General features: G+C 48.8%; 6 non-coding genes and 1 pseudogene across 6 annotated transcripts; 1 reads left to right on the plus strand and 6 right to left on the minus strand.

Moving 5' to 3' along the window:
• Nucleotides 1-1049: 1049 nt before the first annotated feature.
• On the minus strand, nt 1050-1131 carry TRNAS-AGA. Its single transcript has one exon. It is a non-coding gene; the product is annotated as a tRNA-Ser (tRNA).
• Nucleotides 1132-6206: 5075 nt separating this feature from the next.
• TRNAK-UUU lies at nt 6207-6279 on the minus strand. Its single transcript has one exon. It is a non-coding gene; the product is annotated as a tRNA-Lys (tRNA).
• Nucleotides 6280-8978: 2699 nt separating this feature from the next.
• On the minus strand, nt 8979-9051 carry TRNAK-CUU. Its single transcript has one exon. It is a non-coding gene; the product is annotated as a tRNA-Lys (tRNA).
• A 473-nt stretch (nt 9052-9524) lies between these two features.
• On the plus strand, nt 9525-9598 carry TRNAI-UAU. The gene has a single exon. It is a non-coding gene; the product is annotated as a tRNA-Ile (tRNA).
• Nucleotides 9599-12756: 3158 nt separating this feature from the next.
• LOC120393952 lies at nt 12757-12973 on the minus strand. The gene has a single exon (XR_005592177.1). It is a non-coding gene; the product is annotated as a small nucleolar RNA U3 (small nucleolar RNA).
• Nucleotides 12974-16570: 3597 nt separating this feature from the next.
• LOC120393960 lies at nt 16571-16782 on the minus strand. The gene has a single exon (XR_005592184.1). It is a non-coding gene; the product is annotated as a small nucleolar RNA U3 (small nucleolar RNA).
• Nucleotides 16783-19444: 2662 nt separating this feature from the next.
• Nucleotides 19445-19647, minus strand: LOC120393959 (annotated as a pseudogene).
• Nucleotides 19648-21612: the final 1965 nt, after the last annotated feature.

A 21612-nucleotide genomic window follows, 5' to 3' on the forward strand; every position in this document is an offset into this window, starting at 1 on the left:
AGGGCAGCCCACGTCCTTCCCTCCTCGCGGACCGGAGCAGAGCGGAGCCCTCCCACCAGGCAGCGTGGCGGTCGGGGCCGCGTGGTGAGTGCTCCGCTGAAGCGCTGGCCACCCCCCTTCTCTCTCCCCCCGCTCCCTCCCCTTCCCCGCCGCTGGACCAGGTGCACACTCTGCAGCACAGGGAGTCCCCTGGCTCCGGCCGCCCTGTGGGGTTTTTTGTTTTGTTTTTCCCCTGCTTTGCCGGCCGCGCTGTTGTTTCCCCCCGCACCTCCCCGCTCCAGCCCTGCCGTTTTTGTGTTGTTCCCCCCAGCTTTGCTGCTCCAGCCGCGCCGTGTCCTCCCCCCCCACTTTGCCGCTTCAGCCGCGCCGTGTCCTCCCCCCCCACTTTGCCGCTTCAGCCGCGCCGTGTCCTCCCCCCACCTTTGCTGCTCCAGCCGCGCCGTGTTCTCCTCCTCCCCCGCTTTGCCGCTCCAGCCGTGCCGTTTTTTTCCCTCCTGCTTTGCTGCTCCAGTGGCCCCACCTCCTTTTTTTTTTTTTTTGCTTGGGGCGGCAAAAAAGCCAGAGCCGGCCCTAGTTAAGATCCAAGGGGTTGGATCGCTGTTCACCAGGGACGTGGTGAGGAAGTCTCTCAAGACTATCCAGAAAAGGGAGCTAGTTTGAGAGTGGTGGCAGCAAGACCAGATCTAAGCTAGTAGTTAAGCTTAGAAGTGTTCATGCAGGGCCCCACATCTGTACCCTAAAGTTCAGAGTGGGGAAGGAACCTTGACAGAGGGTGATGGAATAAACCCTCTAACAAGTACGTCTTTCAGGGTGTGAAAAACCCCGGATCCAGTATAATTAAGCTGACCTAAGTGCTAAATGAAAGGAAAGATTGTTCTGTCAATGTAGCTATTACAGGGATGGAAAACCCCTCCAGTCACTGTAGCAGCTGTCTAGTCCCCAGTGCTACAGCAGTATTTTAAGTGTAGACAGCCTCAGAGTGACATCAGATCTGGCTCCATAGATGCTCAGGCACTAAGACAACACTAATTACAATGCACTAATGTTTCCGTAGTTGGCAGGATTTTAACCTGCGTGGGGAGACCCCAATGGATTTCTAGTCCATCGCCTTAACCACTCGGCCACAACTACTTGATGTCCAACTGCTGCACTACACCATGATTCTCTTCTCACTGAATTGTCACTTCAAATTGCTCAGACCAGCTCCCCCAGCACACTCACAGCTGTGCATTAGTGTAAGTGTGTCCATGGCTGAACAGCGAGAATTCCTGCCCATTTCCCTTCCAGCTGGAGCATGATTAGAGTGTGTTTGTGTGAACGACATTGCTATAAATTGTTGTTCATTCCCCACACTGACAATTCACACAGTCCCTTTCCTATTCGAATCTCCACCAGATCCTTCCAATAGCCAGGGTCAGGATTTCTCAGGGGCACTGAAATGTTTCAGGGGTTTGGTGCATGAACTCAGCCTTGCATTCCATCCCTGATGTTTCATGGACTAACAACAGCAGCAGAAAGAAAGAGCGGAGCCAATATCTCACTGTCAGAGGTGAAGGTGGCCACGTCCCCTCTGTCTCCTGCAATGGCAATGGTCAGAGAAGGTTTCAATACAATTGAATGCCCTGGCTCAGACAAGAGACACAGGGAGGTTTTTGCTGTTCATGGATCTGTGCAAAGGAAATTGTGTCTCTGTGTGAAATTGAGGAGGGAAAAGAAACGTCCACATGGTGGCCCAGTGCCTTAAGGAATGTGGGTGAAGGACTCTGGCTGAGAAATTATTTAACAGGAGTTTGTATCAATGTATTGCCCTGATTAAAAGCTATGGCTAAAAGGCAGCCACTGTTGTTAGTACTTGAACCAGCGTGGAGACACCCGAGTGGGTCTCAAGTCCATTGCCTTAACCAGGGATAGTCTATTATTTTATCAAGATCCAAATTTCTTGGTCAAGGTCTAGTCAATGTCTAGATGCCAGAGAAAATAATACACTGATGATAATAAGAAGAATATAGAAAGATTTTGCAGTCACTATGGGCATAACTATGATCATTGTTTCATGTTTCACTCTTAATATCTGGCACCACCACTGCCTTTCCCTTTAGTCTTCTAGTTAACAAAGGATAAAACTAAACATCTCTTCAGATACCAGGGAGTGTTTTTGTTCATTCCTGCTAGCTACACAGGGGTTTGATGTAGCTGCTTTCAATCCTCCGGCTCTGCCGGGATAAGTAACATTTCAGGCTGTCACTGAACTGAAGGAGAGAGATCATTTTTTGACAGATGACGCCTTCTCTTAACAGTGTTTGGCTGGCTGGCAGCCCTGGTCCCAGGTCTCTCCTGAGGGAAGAAAGTTTCTGTGCAAAATACTAAAACTTTTAACAGAGAGGAGGGAAAGGCGATGGCCACATGATGGGGCCAGTATGTACCACAACATGGTTCTTTTATGTGGGATGACTCTGAACATTGACTGATCTCCACTCCCTTGTGTTTGAAGAGATGTTTAGTTGTGCAGTTAGGAACCTATAAGGCTGAAGCAATGTTATGGATGGTGACACTATGATTGAAGGGTTATTTAATGTTGTAGAAATTGTTAAAAACACTGAGCTTAAACTGGAACTGCCTGTTGTTAGAGGCTGGTTTCCCCACCTCAGTTCCATAAGCTCTGCTAGAAACACCCTGGGTTCTCTCCTGCCTCGGTGGGAACTGGAGGGAATCGTCCCCTGCTGCCCTTGGCTCCAGGCTGGTTTTTCTGGGGAGGGGATGTGGAATTGATTTGTTTGCTGTTGAGAAGGGAGCCGGGCCAGTTCTCAGGGAACGAGAACTCCCAGCATCTTCCCAGCCCAGCCCAGGCTGCTGCCCTGTCCCAGCCTCTGTTCCCCTTGGGGCCCGGCATGTTAAGAACATAAGAACATAAGAAAGGCCGTACCGGGTCAGACCAAAGGTCCATCTAGCCCAGTATCTGTCTACCGACAGTGGCCAATGCCAGGTGCCCCTGAGGGAGTGAACCTAACAGGCAATGATCAAGTGATCTCTCTCCTGCCATCCATCTCCATCCTCTGACGAACAGAGGCTAGGGACACCATTCCTTACCCATCCTGGCTAATAGCCATTTATGGACTTAGCCACCATGAATTTATCCAGTCCCCTTTAAACATTGTTATAGTCCTAGCCTTGACAACCTCCTCAGGTAAGGAGTTCCACAAGTTGACTGTGCGCTGCGTGAAGAAGAACTTCCTTTTATTTGTTTTAAACCTGCTGCCTATTAATTTCATTTGGTGACCCCTAGTTCTTGTATTATGGGAATAAGTAAATAACTTTTCCTTATCCACTTTCTCAACATCACTCATGATTTTATATACCTCTATCATGTCCCCCCTTAGTCTTCTCTTTTCCAAACTGAAGAGTCCTAGCCTCTTTAATCTTTCCTCATATGGGACCCTCTCTAAACCCCTAATCATTTTAGTTGCTCTTTTCTGAACCTTTTCTAGTGCTAGAATATCTTTTTTGAGGTGAGGAGACCACATCTGTACACAGTATTCAAGATGTGGGCGTACCATGGATTTATATAAGTCTTATTATATAAGTCTTATTCTCTATCCCCTTTTTAATGATTCCTAACATCCTGTTTGCTTTTTTGACCGCCTCTGCACACTGCGTGGACATCTTCAGAGAACTATCCACGATAACTCCAAGATCTTTGACTCGTTGTAGCTAAATTAGCCCCCATCATGTTGTATGTATAGTTGGGGTTATTTTTTGTTTGACTATAGAGCAGGCCGGGAGCAGCAGCTGAGGCAGAGGACAGCCTGGGCCAGGCAGATAAGAAGGAGTTTAGCAAGCAAAAAAGGTAAAATGGCAGTGGAATATCACCTTGGACTCGACGGCATTTCTCCATTGGTCTGTCTGCTTTGGGGCAGGGACAATAACACGTCCTGCTGCATTCGTTATTTCAAAGGGCAGTTTAGGATTTTCATTCTCACACACGGTGCACAAAGCAGGATCCAACCTTTGGCATCAACTAAACAAGCTGCTCAGAGATTCTGGCAGCCACAATGAGCATTTGGGTGAGAGCTCAGGCCTGCCCCTGTCCCAGAGGGAGGGATCATCTGTGTGGAGACTGGACCACTGAGCTATCAGCTCTTAACTCCCAAACGTTCAGTAACTCTATTATCAGTGCCTGTGAATGTAATTTAAACCATGAGAAAAACCACACTGGGCTAGACCAAAGGCCCACCTAGCTCTGAACCTTGTCTTCTGACAGTAGCCAAAAGCAGGTGCCCCAACAACCAGTCAACAAGGCACCACTGGGAGTTGAACCCAGGCTCTCCTGTTTACAAAACAGATGCTTTAGCCAGCTAAGCCATCATGCCTGTGAGAGACTAAAACACACTGTCTGCCCACACCTGACTCCCTGCCATCACCACCAGGGCCTGACAAGCTTTGCTTGTGTTTGGATTCTGCAAAGCAGAGGAGCAGGTGACGTTTTCCTTGCAAGCTGTGTGTGAGTGAATCTTTGGCCAGGTCTGCACTACAAAGTTGTTTCAGCAGAATTATATTGCTCAGGTGTGTGAAAACACACAACGCTCTCGGTCGGTAGCTTGTGGCTAGTGTACACACTGCAATGCCACGTCTGGCGACAAAAGTGCCCTGTTTTGCTGACAAAATAAAACGACTTCAATGAGAGAGCTAGAGCTTTTGCAGCAAACTTTAAGTAACAGAGTAAACGCTCCTGTTCATTATATCACCATAACTGGCCTTCCCAGTATCCCACAATGCCCGCTGTGAACTTGCCTGCCCTGCATTCCTGCTACAGAGCCATGGGCCCCTCCCCTTTCATCGCTCTGGGAAGTACTGACAGCTGAGCCTGCTGCTCTGCTCCGGCAGCCAGGAGCAAATCACTGCCGTGGATGCTGCTCTCTTCCACCCTGCGAACACAGAGCAGGGTGGTGGGAACTTCCTTACATTGCGGGGGGGGGGGGCACCGGCATCTGAACTGTGACATGCCCATGACACCCCTTCCCTCGAGGAGGCTCTTACCTTCTAAACAGGGACGGCTGTTTTCTAGTAAAATCACTAAAAGGGAAGGAGAAAACTCGAAGAGGTTCCTCCTGGCGCTCACGTACATGAACCCAAATACTCCCTCAGTCCTCAAAGAGAGACCTGGAGAAGGAGACTTGCTGAAGCAAAGCCACAGGGGTCTCTGAGGTTTCCCTGGCCCCTCGCCCCTGTCCTGCCTGGCTGATGTCAGCATCTCTCTGTGAGGTCACCACCTCCCCACCACCTCTGACCAATAGTCTGAGGTCCTGCAAAAGGCCTTTGTGATGTCACTGCCACACCCCTCCCTTGCTGTGCTAATGTCCTGCTCCTGGCCAGGCACTTTGGAGGTTTGAGCTACTCCCTGTGGATAACCCCACTCAAGGAGCGTTCGTTCTAGGAAGCAAGCCAGCTAGACAGTAAAACATCAGATGCTGCTCCCAATGCAACACTCAGTTTTTCAGAAATTAGTCGACTTTATGGCCAGAAAAGACCATTAGAGCATCTAATCTGACCCCCTGCATATCACAGGCCTCCTGTATGACCCAATAGCTACTTTTGGGCAAACACATTCCAGAAAGGCATCTAGTCTTCATTAAATGACATCAAGAGATGGAGAATCCACCACTTTCCCTAGAAGACATTTTTCTCCAGCCCTCAGAACATTTGGTGGCTCTTTGCTATTGAACGAGCTCAACCTGTTTAGCTTATCAAAAGACGATTGAAAGATGATTTCACTGAAGTGTTGAAGGGCCTTAATGGAGAGAAAAGACTGGGTATGAAAGGGCTCTTTAATCGAGCAGAGAAAGGCATAACAAGACCCAATGGCTGGAAGGTGAAAAGAGACAAATTCATATTACAACTAAGGCACAAATATTCAACAGCCAGGACGATTCACAACAGGACAGGAACAAGCTCCCAAGGAAAGTGGTGGATTCTAATTCTAATTCCTTATGAATATTCTGTGTGTTTGTGTGTGCAGGGGAGGAACATGCTATATGCCCAGAGGACTTTATTCCTCCAGCCTGCAAGGACAGAGGGGATGTCAAGGAGTTGTTCCTTCAATCCCCTTCAAGAAAGGCCCTTCTTAGGAAAGGCAAAATCCTGGAGAGAAAGAGTAACACTGAACAAGACTCCAGAAAGACAGATTTTTATAATCGCAGTGAGAAGTTTTTCACCTGGCCAGGGACTTGAACCCTGGACCCTCAGATTAAAAGTTTGATGCTCTGCCAACTGAGCTAGCCAGGCTCACATATGAAAAACACAAGTTGGTGCAGAGGTGAAGGCTAGTCAAGAAAAAGCGAGACAGCCACAATAGGGGAAACTTGCTGTGCTCTCTCTCTTCCCAGCCCTGGCCTGGCTGGGTATTAGTGCTGGTTAAAAAGATGGGAAAATATCGGCATCTACCAGCCTTTCATAGCTGTACAAGACTCAGGCACAATACAGAGGTGCCCATCTGCAAGTGCCGAATGGTTGGATTGGCTAATGCAGCCTGTAGACGTCCAGGGCACTCTGGGATACTCAGCCAAGTGTCCATCACCATCATCATTTCAAAGGGATAATGATAATGGTAGCAAGGTTCACAACTGACTTAGCAGTTGCATACAAAGGTGCATGTTTGGCAGTTACGTTGGCTCAGGTTGGCCACCCCGGTCTAGATGTAGAAGTTACAACATTTAAACGTGAAAGAGGAGCCAATTTCTCCATCATTTCCCACCTTTACATCCAAACACGATGAAGGTAGCAGATAGAGCCAGAGCAGGTTGTCTATGGGACCAAGTATATGCAGAGTATCCTCGACAGAGGTTTGTTCAACCTGTTCTTAAAAACCTCTGAGGACAGAGACACCACAGACGCCTTTGGGAGCCTATTCCAGAGCTTAACTGCACTCAGAGTCTGACATTGGTGACGTAGGAGGCTGAGGAAAAACAACACTGGCTGTCAGAAAAAAACAGTCCTCCCTGGTCCTTTAAGCAGTAGGCTCTGGTGTTTTAACAGCCATGGCCTGGGTTCAATTCCCCCTAAAAACCAGAAGTTTTTCAATGAAAATCTCCATTCATTTCGCATTTGAAATGGAAAGGAAAAGAGAGCTTCTTGTCCTTATCAACAAGGCAAAGAATGGCTTTTTGCTCAGTAAATATTTTTAAAAGGTGCTGACTCGACCTGAAGATCTCATTTCATTTGTATTTACAATGGAATGATTCTCTCTAGGATAGACAGAAATTCTTCAGCTAGACTCGGATTCCACGGGAATACAAGAAGCGATTGTGTCTAACACCTGCCTTTTTTTGGACAACAGTGATGTCTAGGTTTTCCATGGACATTTCCCTTCCAGCACCTCAGGCCCCATCCAACAATACAAGAAACTGAAATGCACAGAAAGTTTCTCACCATAGGATTCAGTGACCAGGCCGGGGGGGAAGTTTTGCCATTTGAAGATGTTTGAATTCCCTCCAACTTCTCTCATACAAATGCTGAATAGTTGGTGGTGTAATGTTACAGGAGAGGTTGAAATTAGGCTATTTCGTCAGACAGAAGACAGTGATTGTGTCAGGAGTGGGATGTGAATGTGCACGTACATGTGGAGCCTAGAGCAACAAATGACAGTGTTAGAGGGCTTATTCCTTCACCCTCTTACTTCCCTGGTCCTTCTCGCATGAACAGAGAGAAACAATACCCGAAGTCCAAAGGCGCAAACAATTCGATGTTTATTGGGGCGAACGTCCAGCAAGCATGATTCCAGTTTCCTTCCTTAGTGTCCCCCTTCCCAGCTCTGACACCACAGAGCCTTGCCTGTGTCCCTGTTTCTGTTCCCATCCCTGTTCCCATTTCCCCCTGTAGCAAAACAGGATCCCAATTCCCCCATCCCCGGTCCCATTTCCCCCCTCCCCCCCTTCCTGATTGACTGCAGACTATATAGTAAAACCTGAGTTTTGCTTAGCTATTCCTTAACCAATCATTTTACTGAAATGTAACTAACCAGTCCTAATATACTGTAACGTGATTATCTAACCAATTATATTCCACCACCTTCATTGGTTTACACCCAACAAAATTAATTATACAGCAGACAGAAACAATCACAGAACCAGACACAGACCATGCAAATAAACATACAAAACAATACAGAAGGGAGGATTTCACAACTACATCTATACAGACATAAGGGTTTTCCAGCTGTGTCTATTGATAAGTGAGTTCTTGCCAGACAGGATGCTACCAAACTAAGTTTCCCTTTCTCTGGAGATGATGGAATATCAGGACAGGATTGTATTCCTCACAGCCCAATAGCACCTTATTTCAATGTGACTAGTTGGGAATGTGAGGATGTGACCATACACTTCCCAGCTTATGGCTGCCTTTGCTGCTTAGCCGAAGAACCAGGCCTCAGACTGTCACAGTAAGAGAAGGCCATTACACAGACAGACAGTGATTTTTTATTCTGTCTTTTATATCTTTATAACTAGCTAAGTGATGAAAATACACCTAAATTCTTAAAGTACAGGCCTCTGCACACTGGCCTGAATATCTGTATCCTAACAGTCCTCGAGGTCAGGCAGCCTCTGGGTAGGGGCTGGGGACTCAGATCCTTCCCGTGGCCAATTCCACCAGGGTCATGTATAAACCAGGCAAGTTCCCCACAATAGCAAGACCAGATGCCCCATGTACACTTGTGCTCTGTCCTCATTGCTTCTCTGTCTCTCTTCCCCTCATCTCTGCTGCTCCCCCTCTGGGCTTTCTCAGCACCTGGCCCCACAGCACTTCCTGCCAGCCAGAGACTGCATGTTCTAGGCCTGCTCCTGCGCTATCTGCACCTGCAGCTGCAGCCTTTCTCCTGATTGCTAAGGAAAGGAACCTTTCCAGGAAATAGTCACAGCTTCTGGGAATCCCTGTGTGACTGTGAACAGAGTTTGGCTCCTGGCACACAAGGCAACTTAAAAGCTGAGCACCCAGACAGGGACTTGAACCCTGGACCCTCAGATTAAGAGCCTGATGCTCTACCAACTGAGCTACCTGGGCTTGTTAGGAAACATCTTCACCATTCACCACAACAGTGATTATCCCAGTGTGCAGGCAAGAGTGAGCAGGCAGGCAAAAGAGAGGCCAAAAAAGTCCCAGGAACCCCTCCTCTTTTTCTGCACAGCCACTGCCTGGCAGCAGGATTCCTCCTCCTCCTCAGGGAGACTAAATCTCTGTGCCTAGACAGCCAGTCCATCCGCTGCACCTCAATCCCCCATGCCCGAGCCTCCCTGCCAAAGCCCTGCACCTGGCCCCATACAATTAAGTCTCACTTGTCGCTGGGAACTTAACTTCTTGTGCCCAGAGCTTCTCGGCCCCCTCAGCAGATGACCTGAGAAACACAGTGTCTGGCTTTTCCAAAGAAGAGCTTAGACCCCTTCATCATGTGGCCTAAAGGATAAGGCATCTCCCTGTGGATCGGATGATTCAGGATTTGAGTCCCCTCAAACAACAGTGTGTTGTTGCCCCAGGCAGGCACCATGGCTTAGCTGGCTAAAGCACCTGCCTTATAAACAGGGGATTCTGGGTTCAACTCCCAGTGGTGCCTTGTTGCTTAACTTTTAGGGCACCTGGTATTGGCTACTGACAGAGGACAAAACACAGAGCTAGGTGGGCCTTTGGTCCAGCCCAGTGTGGCTGTTTAAATTGGGATTGAGGAGAAGGGTGAAGAGGAGCAGGCTCTGGTTGGGAGTGAGGAGCAGTGAGCATAGGAGGGACTGAGGGTTGGGACTGAGGGGCACTGGGAAAAGAGGGGACATGGGTTTAGGCTGAAGAGCATCCTCGTTTGGGGATCCAGCAGGACAGGGGAAGGCAGCAGGTGATTCTAATTCCTTAGGGACATTCTGTGTGTTTGTGTGTGTGTGTGCGTGCGCGCGTGCAGGGGAGGAACATGCTCTATGCCCAGAGACCTTTATTCCTCCAGGCTGCAAGGACAGAGGGGCTGTCAGGAAGTTGCCCCTTCAAACCCAGACACAAAAAGGCCCTTCTGAGGAAAGGCAAAATCCTGGAGAGAAAAAGTAACATCAAAGCAGACTCCAGCAAGAGAGTTTAAGATCTTGGTGAGCAGTTTATCACCTGACCAGGGACTTGAACCCTGGACACTCAGATTAAAAGGCTGATGCTCTGCCAACTGAGCTAGCCAGGCTCACAAAGAAAAAGAGCAGCTTGGTGCAGAGGAGAAACTAGTCAAGAAAGCAAAAGCAGGAAACAATAGGGGAAACCTGCTGCTCTCTCTGGCCCGGTCAACACTACGAGTTTATATCGAATTTAACAGCATTAAATCACATTAACCCTGCACCCGTCCACACAACCAAGCCCTTTATATCGATATAAAGGGCTCTTAATACTGGTATCTGTACTCCTCCCCGACGAGAGGAGTAGCACTGAAATCGGTATTGCCATGTCGGATTAGGGTTAGTGTGGCTGCAATTCGACGGTATTGGCCTCCAGGTGCCATCCCACAGTGCACCATTGTGACCGCTCTGGACAGCAATCTGAACTCGGATGCACTGGCCAGGTTGACAGGAAAAGCCCCATGAACTTTTGAATTTCATTTCCTGTTTGCCCAGCATGGAGCGCCGATCAGCACAGGTGACCATGCAGTCCCAGAATCAAAAAAGAGCTCCAGCATGGACCGTACGGGAGATACTGAAGCTGATCTCTGTATGGGGAGATGAATCTGTTCTATCAGAACTCTGTTCCAAAAGACAAAATGCCAAAGCATTTGAAAAAATCTCCAAGGCCATGATAGACAGAAGCCACAGCAGGGACTCAACACAGTGCTGAAACTTAAGGAGCTGAGACAAGCATACCAGAAGGCCAAAGAATGAAATGGATGCTCATGGAGGAGGGGCAACTGACGTCTGTAGCTATCCCACAGTTCCCGCACTCTCCGAAAACCATTTGAATTCTTGGCTGAGTTCCCAAAGCCTGAAGGGTCAAAAATATTGTCGCGGGTGGTTCAGGGTATATGTCGCCCCCCAGCCCCCCGAAAGCAAATGGAAAAAAATTGTTTCTCGCCTTTTTTCAATGTCAACGTATGTCTACTGGATGCTGCTGGCAGATGCGGTGCAGCAGCATCCCCTTCCCTTCCGGACGGCAGACGGTACAGTAGGACTGGTATCTGTCATTGTCGTCCCGCGAGTGCTCCTGGCTGCCCTCAGTGAGGTCGGACAGGGATGCCAGGGCAAAAACGGGAATGACTCCCAGGTCATTCTCTTCTTTAAGCTTTGTCTAATGGAGATTCAGTCCTGCCTGGAATATCATAGTAGCTGGAGACTGCCCTCCCTTCCCCCCTTTGAGCTCTACTTGCAGAGGCAATAAAGTCAGTGTTGTTTCAAATTCATGCATTCTTTATTACTTCATCACACAAATGGGGGATAACGGTAGCCCAGGAGAGGTGGGAAAGAAGGGAAGCAATGGGTGGGGTTGTTGCAGGGGCACCCCCTAGAATGGCATGCAGCTCATCATTTCTGCTGGATGTCTGGAGCTCTGACCTGGAGCCACCATTTACCTGTCTGGGTCTTTAATTGGCTTTCCTGATAGTCTAGACAGGACTGACTTTCCATTAGACAAAACTTAAAGAAGGGAATGACCTGGGGAGTCATTCCCATTTTTGTCCATGCACCCCCAGCTGATCTCACTGAGGCTGGCCAAGAGCACCCATGACAGCAGCTGATAGTATAGTATAACTTGTAACTGTCATTGTCAATTTGCAAAGCAGCAGACAGTACAGTGTGGCTGGCAACTATCTTTGCTAATTTGCAAAAGGCAAAGGGATGCTACTGTGTAGCACTGCAGTACCATGTCTGTCAGCACCATCCAGTAGACATACAGTGACGGTGAAAAAAGGCTGAACGGGCTCCATGATTGCCGTGCTATGGCGTCTGCCCGGGCAATCCAGGGAAAAGGGCGCGAAATGATTGTCTGCCGTTGATTTCACGGAGGGAGGATTGACTGACGACATTTACTCAGAATCACCCGCGACACTGTTTTTGCCCCATCATGCACTGGTATCTCAACCCAGAATTCCAATGGGCAGGGGAGACTGCAGGAATTATGGGATAGCTACCCACAGTGCAATGCTCCGGAAATTGATACTAGCCTCGGTACATGGACGCACACCGCCAAATTAATGTGTTTAGTGTGGCCACGTTCACTTGACTTTATATAATCTGTTTCCAAAAAATGGTTTCTGTAAAATCGGAATAATCCCATAGTGTAGACATACCCTGAGACAGCTTTAGAACCCTCTACCCACTATACGGCCAAGAGACAGCAACTCTCAGATCCTGTGTGGATTGTCTGATGGGCTTGGGGCCAAGAGCAAACTGCATACCCCCTGCCAGAGCAGGAGAAGTAAAAAATAGGGGCTTCCCAAAAAAAGGGAAGGGAAGAAGAGAGAAGCGGAGAAGCAAGTGGAAAAGGAAGAGAACATGCAGACACAGGACCCTACCTAAATCCTTAAATAGATTGCAAGAAAAAAAGAGAGAGCAGCATAAAGAAATTTAAAAAAAACTTTCAGTAAGTACTGAATTAAAAACCTTTAAAATACCATTTTCACACTACCTTTACTTTTCTTCCAAATTCTACCAAATCAAACTAAGACTTGCCACTAAACAGAACTGCACAAAAACTTTAAATAAATTCAGATAACAGGAAAAAAAAACCAAAACATTTATTTTTAAACTTGTTTTATAAGAACTAACCACTCAGTCTGTGTTCTCTTCCCCTCAGCTTCCTAAAAGGAAAGCAAGAACACTCATCAATAGCAGATAGCAGATACATTAAAGCACCACTATCTACTCACTTCATGCTCAGAAGAGAACACTTTAACTCCTCATCATGGTTAGCAAGGTCAGACACTTTCAACCATACTTCTCTAGTTACAAACTATTGAAATGATCCCTGAAAGTACAGTCTTAACAAAGCTGTGCTCAGCTACACACCCAGGCTAATGTGCGCAAGCTTTCTTCCCACGGTGAATGTTTTCATACAACAGGTTTCACCCCCAGAGAATTAAAGACCAAAAATCTAAAACCAGGTTCCCATTTCATTAAGCACAATTGAGACAGCTTTAGCACACTGGCCATTAGAAGATGTTTATGTCGCTATTTACAGACACACACCTCCTGATTAGCATGTGGAGCTCCTACCGACCAATCAAACCCTCTTGCTTTGGGATACCTCTCACAGGCTCTTCCATACCAAATGACAGCCTGTCAGGCACAGACAATGCGGACAGGTCAGCCCTTTCTAGCATGCTCCGCAGCGGTTTCTCTCTGGCTTGCTCTCAAATTCATCTGCACTAGAAGTTTTTGCAGGGTTCTATGTTACCGGTGGTACCTGCACTAAATCAGTGGGTCTCAACCTTTAGAGACACCTGTACCCCTTTCAGGAGTCTGATTTCTCTTGCATACCCCCAAGTTTTACCTCACTTAAAAACTACTTGCTTACAAAATCAGATGCAATATTTATAAAAATAAATCACTTGAATATAAGTATTGTACTTACATTTCAGTGTATAGTATAGAGAACAGTATAAACAAATCAAAGTATGAATTTTAATTTGTTACGAATTTGCTAGTGCTTTCTATGTAGCCTGTTGTAAAACTAGGCAAATATCTAGATGCGTTGATGTACCCCCTGGAAGACCATTGGATACCCCTGTTTGAGAACCACAGCACTAAATCACCCTTGCTTTTAGAACTGGTGCCACTTGAACCAAGGCATTCGGAACCATTTCAGTGCTAGCAGACAGTGGCAACACAGCTGCACTAGGTCTGTTGTTCCTCCCTGCACAATTCCCACTTGGAAAGAAGATATCTTCTGATCTGACCCTATTTACTATTGTAAGCTGCATAGGCAACTTTCTCTGTGTTATGTGAGCAGAATCCACACACTATATACTACCTGTATGGCCCTGAGGATGCCACATCGGCCGCAGCTGTTGATTGAGCCACAGGTTGAGAATCACTAGTCTATAATTTTGCAAAGTCCATTGCCACAGGCTTTCCCCCCCATGGCTGCTGTGAGACAAGAGCACATGAAATTCATAGCAATATAAATATGAGTGAAACCACCCAAATATATTTACATACAAACTAGACAGTCTCATTTTAAAACAAAGAAAAACACAGGCCACACAGGGAGTGGGGCAAGAGTCTCCAATGATTTATACCCTCTCCTACCCGCCATTCAGCATAAGAATTAACCTAAATGGATCATGACTATTTACATAGAGCATCTTTCTCCTACAAAGCAGAATAAGACAAAAGGTTGAGGCTGTTCCCCTTCACATTTGAGGGGGAGGGGAGAGGAGTAGAAGGATTTAGATGCTCAATCCACTTCAGATTATGAAAGAAACCAGACTATTAGGTTAGGCTCCAGGGAATTTTTTTTCACCAGACAAAAGAGTATAAGGTTTAAACAAACAATTTAATACTGATACACAGTGATGATGATTGTGAAGCTTGGTTGAGGTAGAGGAGTCAAAGGGTGGGATATTTCCCTTGCTGCTAAATGATGAACTAGGAATTGGCTGAGCCCTCAAGGGTTAACTCTCTCACTCTGCAAGGCAGCAGGAATGGAGGGAGATATGCACATTTCCCTTAAGTACACTGCCTTGTTAATTAGATCAGCTTGCTGAGACCCCAGCTGCTGCAAGCTCTCTCCCTCCTGAGCCCTGCTCTATGGAAGATGGGGTAAGTGGGGTGCAGGAGCAGGAGGTAGAGGGACACCCTGACATTAGCCCCCCCTCTTCCTTCCCTCCCCCCGGCACAGCAAGCAGGAGTCTGGGGGAGCAGCTCCAAGGCAGAGGGCAGGAGCAGCACATGGCAGTGGGGGGAGGGGCACAGCTGAACTGGAGACAGCTGCAGCACAGGGAAGTTAGGGGAGTGGGGAGCTGATAGGGGGCTGCCGGTCCATCCTGGTCCCAAGCCCCCCTCAGCTAGCTGCAACGGGCTGCTCTTCCTGCAAGCAGTAGACAAAGCAGGCAGCTGCCAAACAACATTAGAAGTGTTAGGCCTAAATAAAAATGTAGCACAAAGCCAGTTATGCCAACCTGACTGAAGTCAGGCTAACAGAGGTTTCTGGGTAATCCCAAAGTGAAAAAGTACTAAAAAGCAGCATTGTTTTACAGAGCCCTGGAAAATGTGAGATAAGCCTAAAATAAGCCAGGAATTGCATTCCTGGCATACCATTAGCTGTGCTAAGGACAGTGTTTGAAGAACTAATAAAAAACTCTAGCATCCCACGGTTCAAATTCTAACTCTTTGGTTAAGTTATAGGTTTGTTTAAAACTCCCCTGTATTTCTAACTTTTGGGTGTTGTTAAAATATAATTAATAATCTAAAGTTGTAAACATAAAGTCTAGGCATGTGTGTATATTAAAAGTGTCTAGTTTTAAGTTGTTAAACAAAGGGGGGTGGGTTTTGCTCAAGTAAGTAATGTATAATGTAATAAAACTGTCTATATAGGCTAATACTAAGCTGTAAAGTGCTGGCTGGTTCTCACTAAAAACGAGCTGCCCTTTATTGATGCGTGCACTTGTCAATAAATGGCTTTTAATCGGACCTTGCTGGTGTTGCCTGTCTCTCTGGAATCAGACAACGAATTTCGCTGTTGGGGTTAAAGTCCCCAACAGAAGGGAGCATTACACAACTTTAAATAAACATTTTCCCTAATTGATCAGCAACATAACGAAACGTTAACCAGGCCGACTTTAAGTGAGGAGTTACTGTAGGAGGGTTTAGTTCAGCTCAGCTACGTCTCTCTGGGGTGTGGATTTTTAATTTACCTCAGACAGAAAAAAAGAGAGTAACAGAAAAGAGAAGAAATAAGATGGGAAGGAAAACACCCAGTGGGGCATGGGAGATGTTGACATATGCAAATCCCTCATGTAAACCCCTCCCCCCATGCCCTTCATTGTCTCCTCTACCCATTCCAGGGTTCCCCAGTCTTTCTCCATGGCAGGGGTTCTGTGTGTTTGATTCCACCCATAGCAAGGTCCTCCATTCTCCCCAATGGCAGGGGCTCTGTGTGAGCCGCTTTTCTCCCCATTCCACCCTCTACCCACTATACGGCCAGCAGACAGCAACTCTCAGATCCTGTGTGGATTGTCTGATGGGCTTGGGGCCAAGAGAAAACTGCATATCCCCTGCCAGAGCAGTAGGAGTAAAAATAGGGGCTTCCAGAAAAATGGGAAGGGAAGAAAAGAAAAGCAGAGAAGAAAGTGGAAAAGGAAGAGAACGCGCAGACACAGGAACCCACCTAAATTCTGAAATAGATTACAAGAGAAAAAGAGATGGAACAGCACAAAGGAATTAAAAAAAAAATTCAGTAAGTACCGAACTAGAAACCTTTAAAACACCATGTTCACACTAAATTTACTTCTTTTCCAAATCCTACCAAAACAAATTAAGTTTTGTCATTTAACAGACTCGTCAGCAAAAACTATGAATAGATTAATGTAACAAAAATACAAAAACATATTTTTAAACTTGCTTTATAAGATCTACTCACTAAGACCCTGTTCATTCCCTCACGGCTCCCCAAAAAGGAAGCAGGACTGCTTATCAATAGTGAACAGCAACTACATTAAAACAACACACGCTGCTTGTTCTGCCCTCAGAAGAGACACGGTAACTCCTCTTCGTTCTTAGCGAAATCAGACACTTTCAACCATCAATCCCTAATTACAAATTATAGAAATGATGCTTAAAATACACTTTCAAAGCCCCACCCCCGGCTACACACCCAGGCTAATGCGCACACGCTTTTACCCCACGGTGAGTCTTTTCATACACCGGGTTTCACCCCCTGGGAACTAAAGGACACAAATCTAAAGCCAGGTCCCCATGCCATGAAGCACACTCGAGGCAGCTTTAGCCCCCTGGCCATTGGAAGAGGTTTATGTCGCTATTTACAGAAACACGCCTCCTCATTAGCATGCGGAGCTCCTACCGACCAATCAAACCCTCTTGCTGTTACTGCCCGAACCGGCCCCGCCTCTCACAGGCTCTGCTCTGCCACGTGCCGGTGCCGCGCCCGTGTCCCCGCAGGCGGAGCCCGGCCCGGCGCAGCTCTGCCCGCCCGGGGCTGCAGCTGGTTCGCTCCGGTTCCCGGCACTAGAGACTTCGCGTGTCACGTGACCGGGGGCAGGCGCTGCTTCGAGACTGGAGCATCCCGGGATAAAACCAGATGGGTCATTAGTGCCCAGCAGCAGCCTCGCCCCCTTCACTCCTGGCGCTCCCCCAGCGCCTCCCGCCCGCTGACAGGGGGGGAGAGGAGCTGAATGCGAGAGTGGGGCACTGGGGAAAGGGGGGGTGGGGCCTGGGAGGAGCCCGAGGGGGGGGGGAAGCCCCCCCAGCATAGTGGAAACTCGGCGCCCCTACCTCGTACTAGTGCAACCGCAACCGTTTAAATGCTGCAAAGCGGAGGCCGAGCAGCGGGGTTTGGTTCAATTGCTGCTCTCAGCACAATTCCCCAGCGCCGTGCACGGTGTAGCCAGGAGACAGCAAGTCTCGAGTTCTGCAAGTATATCGCCACGATTCCCCCCCTTGAAACAGCAGCACCCATAATTCATAGCGATCTAAATATCCATAACTGTTAGTGAGCCCAGCCAAATAGTCCTGAATGGAAGCTAGAGAGAGCTGGCATCGGAGTCAGGTGCTGGACACGTTCGCCTCCCTGGAGAGTGTTCGGTAACCATCTGTAGAGGTGTAACAGGCATTTAACTACAGTCTCTTTCTCCTGAAAAGCGGGACAAGGCAAAGGCTTAAAGCTGCCTGTAGGAGAATTTTCAAAGCCATACAACTGATCTGGGCACTCAATTCCCACTGATTTCTAAACTGGTTTTCAAAATCCCCCACCACAAACAAATTAAAAAAAGGCTGATGAACAAACTCCTCACAACAACGCCTAGGAAAACGAAGTATTCTATAGATTGAGAAACAAAACTAGCTGTTATAAACTTCCCAAAGCATAATTTAAAAAGTCATATTTTAAAGCTTTTTCGTTCATTCATTTAATACAAACCCCGCCCCCAGTCTATGCTGTCTCCCTCCCGCTTCTCCAGCGGGAAGAAGCAGCGGGCATCAGCGCCAGACAGCAGCTGCATTCAAGCAATCCCGCCTATTCGGTGCCGGATTGGAAGAAAACATGGTAAAAATCGTCCTCCAACAATCCCTTTGGCAAGCACGTCTCTAGCTAAGCGCCGGCCATTTCTCCTGCAAAGACACCCTCCCTGCTGCCAATCCCCGGCTACCCTGATTAACGTCGTAATGACTCGTTTTTAAAAACAAGGGGTCGCGAAAGAAAATGGATCGGACCTTTTGCAAACAGCCTTTTTGTCAGCAGATGGCCACGTTCTTCACAGCAGTGGGGGGAGCACACTTTGTAGTTTGTACAGGTCGAGTTTAGTGCCCGCCCCAGAGGCTCCTAGCACCCCTCAATTCACTCCTACAAGCTCCCTATGTGCCCTCTCCCATCCCACTCTTTTTAGGGACTCCCTGAAATTCCCCCAATCTCAGACCTTACCAGAGAATCTCTGCACCCTTATTCTCCCCATACCAAGTTCCCCACACTTCTTCCCACACCAAAGGCTCTGTTCACACCCCCATTCCCACTTCCCCATGGCAGGGACTCTGTGTTCCTCTATTCCCCATGCCGGGTCTTTGGGTACCCTCCCGTCCCCCCATGCCAGGTTCTTCCAATCTCCATAGGACTAGGGGTTCTGTGTACCTCCACTTATCCCCTCACTTCATTTCAGGGCCCCCATTCTCTCCACCACTGTAGAGACTGTGTGCACCCCTATTTGCCTCTTCTCCCCCATTCCTCCCTCCTTCCCAAACCAAGCTCTCCCAGTCCCCTTACCTGCCAGGGGTTCTGTGGGTCCCATTTTCTCCTCCCCCACTTCCACCCTACAGCCTGTACTAAGGGCTCAGAGAGGCTTCCAGAAAGTTGCATACCAACGAACTGGCAGAGCATTAGGGGTAAAAATAGGGGCTACTCGAAATGGGGGAGAGGGTGGAGAAAAGAAGAAAAAGTGGAAAGTGAAGAGAACTTGCAGAATTAATATCCATGAGCCTATTACTTTAAACTAGAACGAGGGCGGACAAAAGAGAAGGACACTGCATAAAAAGGTGGACTTAGAAGTTCAAACAATTAGAAGTTCAATTAAGCAACTGTTTAAATAAAAACTGTTGTATTTTACACTGCATTTTCTTCTCTCATGCTATTAGAAAACTCACTGAAAAACACCCACATCCTCCCACAATACAGAAGTAATAATATTAGTTACAATCACTACATCCCTTCTCTCTATATACACATCAGAAACAAAATGTAAACACCAACTTCAAAAAAATGTTTTTAATGTAGTTTATACAGACTAACCACTCAGTCTGTGTTCTTTCCCTTCTACAACCCCCAGAGGGAAGAAAGAAAAATCATCAATAACAGACAACAACTGCATCAAAGCAATACTGCTTACTTGCTTTACACTCAGGAAAGAGCACTTTAACTCATCCTCCTACTTAGGGAGACCAATCACTTTGTGTTAAAACAACCTCCCACGGCTATAGTCTAACAGGGCTGCCCAGAGGGGGGGCAAAGGGGGCAATTTGCCCCGGGCCCCAGGCTCTGCAGGGGCCCCCAAGAGAACAGTGGAGGCTCCTGCCTCCGCCCATCTCCTGGAGCCTCAGCACATCAAGCGCCGTGTCTCCGCCGGGGCCCCTGAGCCCCGCCCTGCTCAGAGCCGCGTGGTGAGAGGCGGGGCTGGGAGCTCCGGGCTGAGCTCAGCTCCCTCCGCTCGGCGTGAGCTCCCAGTCCCGCCCTCTCCCCATGCGGCTCTGAGCGGGACGGAGCTCAGGCCCCGCCGGAGGCACGCTGCGGCTGTCGGGCGAGGCACTGAGACTCCGGGTGAAGAGGGAGCCGGGGGTAAGAGGCTGGGGCCGGGGCGGAGGGGAAGCGGGACCCGCCGCCGAAGCGCAGCCCGGTCTTCGGCGGCGGGGGGCGCTTCCGTTCCGGGACCCGCCGCCGAAGTGCCCCGAAGACCCGCGGCGGGGACCCCCCCGCCGCACTTCGGCAGCGGGTCCCGCTTCGGCGGTAATTCGGCGGCGGGGGGCTCCCGCCACGGGTCTTCGGGGCACTTCGGCGGCGGGTCCCGGAACAGAAGGGCCCCCCGCCGCCGAACACCCCGGGCCCCCGGAATCCTCTGGGCTGCCCTGTAGTCTAACGTCTAAAGCGCCCATATTTAGTGGTTACAATGTGTAATTTAATACATCAAATCTCCCTATGATCAGAGAGACAGCGAGACTGACAAACAGCACACTGTATGCATGTCTCATTGTGGCACCTAACATATGAAGGGAAGGCTTAAAAGCCACAGAGCAACTGAGGGCAAGACCATGCCTATGTGTGGCCTTCAGACAGGCACAAAAACACCCAGACAGGCTGCTCCCTGCCATGCCAAACACCCACTGAAGGTCACCAGCATGCGGGGCGGCTGCTGATGCTCTGTGGCAAACATCCCAAGATGGTAGGAAAGCAGGGCCAGCCCCCCTGGTGGGGCCTCTGACTGGTCCCACTCAAGGTGCTTACTTTGGCAGTGGGGCAGGAGATTTTACCCCAAGAGGCTTTTCCCCAGCTGGCAAGAAGCAGAGAAACACCCAGGCTCCATGTAGCAACCCCCCTCACGCACAGGGACAGAGGGAAACTGCTCCACACGCTAGCCCGGGCAGCCGCCCATTTTCTTTGGCAAGTCAGGAAGGGCAAAGGCGAGACTGGAAGCGCCTGGGGCTCATGCCCCAGCCTTTGTGACACCCACCCCCCAACTCCTTCCCGGGGCTCTAGCTGAAGCCAGAGCGGCCAAGAAGAGGTTCCTGCCTTGAAGGACGTTCAGCCCAAAGGTAAAATTGCACAAGCACAACCACGAAGGGACTCAAACCCTCAATCGCCTGATCCGAAGTCAGACGCCTTATCCATTAGGCCACGTGGTCACACAGAAAAAGGCCCTCCAGGCACTTCTTTGGAAAAGGCCGACACTGACGCATCCGACCAAGTGGAGATTCACCCACGAAAACTCATGCTCCAATACGTCTGTTAGTCTATAAGATGCCACACGACTCTTTGCTGCTTTTGCAGACACTGTGTTTCTCAGGTCAGCTACTGAGGGGGGCCGAGACTCTCTGGGCACAAGAAGTGGAGATCCCAGTGAGATGTGAGACTTAATTCTCTGGAGCCAGGTGCAGGGCTTTGGCAGGGAGGCTCAGGCATGGGGGACTGGGGTGCAGCAGACGGACCGGCTGTCTAGGTGGGGAGATTTAGTCTCCCTGAGCAGGAGGAGGATGAATCCTGCTGACAGGCAGTGCCCAGGGCTGGTGCAACCACTAGGCCAACTAGTCGGCCGCCCAGGGTGCCAAGTGGTTGGGGGCACCAAAAAGCGCACTCAGGGGAGGCGGGGGAGTGGAGGTGAGCTGGGGCAGGGGGCTGGGGGAGGTGCGGGGGGAGGGCTGCCCACAGCAAGTAACGGGGGTGGGGGTGTGCAGGGGCACCACTCCC

Source organism: Mauremys reevesii, unplaced genomic scaffold (genome assembly GCF_016161935.1).
Source record: "Mauremys reevesii isolate NIE-2019 unplaced genomic scaffold, ASM1616193v1 Contig4, whole genome shotgun sequence".
Taxonomy (NCBI): domain Eukaryota; kingdom Metazoa; phylum Chordata; order Testudines; family Geoemydidae; genus Mauremys; species Mauremys reevesii.